Source organism: Plasmopara halstedii, assembly GCF_900000015.1.
Source record: "Plasmopara halstedii genome assembly, contig: Scaffold_3060, whole genome shotgun sequence".
Lineage (NCBI taxonomy): Eukaryota > Oomycota > Peronosporomycetes > Peronosporales > Peronosporaceae > Plasmopara > Plasmopara halstedii.
In genome coordinates, this window is record NW_020189964.1 from 2048532 (window position 1) to 2049797 (window position 1266).

The following is a 1266-nucleotide window of genomic DNA, read 5'->3' on the forward strand; positions in this document are numbered from 1 at the left end:
AGAGTGGCTGGTGATGCCCCAAGGGCTGTCAAATGCACCAGCAACATTCAATCGTCTTGTGACGCAGTTTTTCAGGCCCCACAGGGCGTATGCACAGACATACTTTGACGACATTTTCGCTCACAGTCGTAAGGAGCACGGGAGGACAGATTAGAAGAAACACATCGCCTATCTAAGAGCGGTGCGCGTGTGCATGCGCACCAACAAACTGTACGCCAACGCAGGCAAGTTCATCTTTGGCGCAGAAGAGATTTCCTTTTAGGGTGCTTCATTGGGAAGCGCGGCCTTCGAGCGGATCCCGCTAAGGTCAAGGCCATTGTCGATTGGCCGGTTCCAAAGAAACAGAACGACTTGCGTAAGCGGCTTGGTCTTGCCAATTACTTGCACAAGTACAGCGTAAACTACGCAGAAATGGCCGGGCCATTATACAATCTTCTTACAAAGGATGCGGAATGGTATTGAAACACCGAACACCAGGAAGCATTTGACGGGGTCAAAGACAGCCAATACTGGCGCGACCAGACCCTGATCGTCCTTTCAGCGTCGTATGTGACGCTTCGGACTTTGCATTAGGCTGTGCACTGCTGCAGACGCCGAGGTGCGAGATCGGGCGATCGCGTTCAAATCTAGACAGATCAAAGCTGCAGAGAAGAACTACCCAGTTCATGACAAGGAGCTACTTGCGATAAAGTATGCACTTGTCAGTTCAGAGTCCACCTGCTCGGCTCCAAGCCATTTGTGGCCTACACAGATCATGCGTCATTGCGCACTGCGACTCAGTCGCCCCACCTCTCGCGGAGGATGGCTAGATGACTTTCCCTCTTTGCAGACGATAACTTCGAGGTGAAGTATAAGCCGGGAAAGCAGACTGCTTTGGCTGACGCGTTGTCACGCAGACCAGACTATGAGCTTGCTCATATTACAACTGTAGCGTCGTCTGTGACAGATTTGATCCACACCGCGTATTCGGGTGATGGGTGTTGCTACGGGTTCTAGGAAGCAAGGAGTTTGAAAACTCGGACAAGAGATTGTCATCACGAATGCGTGCACGATTGCACCGATATTCGTTGAATATGTGGGTTGCTATATTATAGCACCCATTCAACGGATACACCACAAATTGGGGTTCCTCATGGTGAGGATATGAGATACCGCATCCCCTATGAGGCTCATGACACGCCACTCAGAGGTCATCTCGATCGTGAGAGAATGTACAACTCTGTGAGTCACCACTATTGGTGGCCCAAGTTGTACAAATGGACGAGC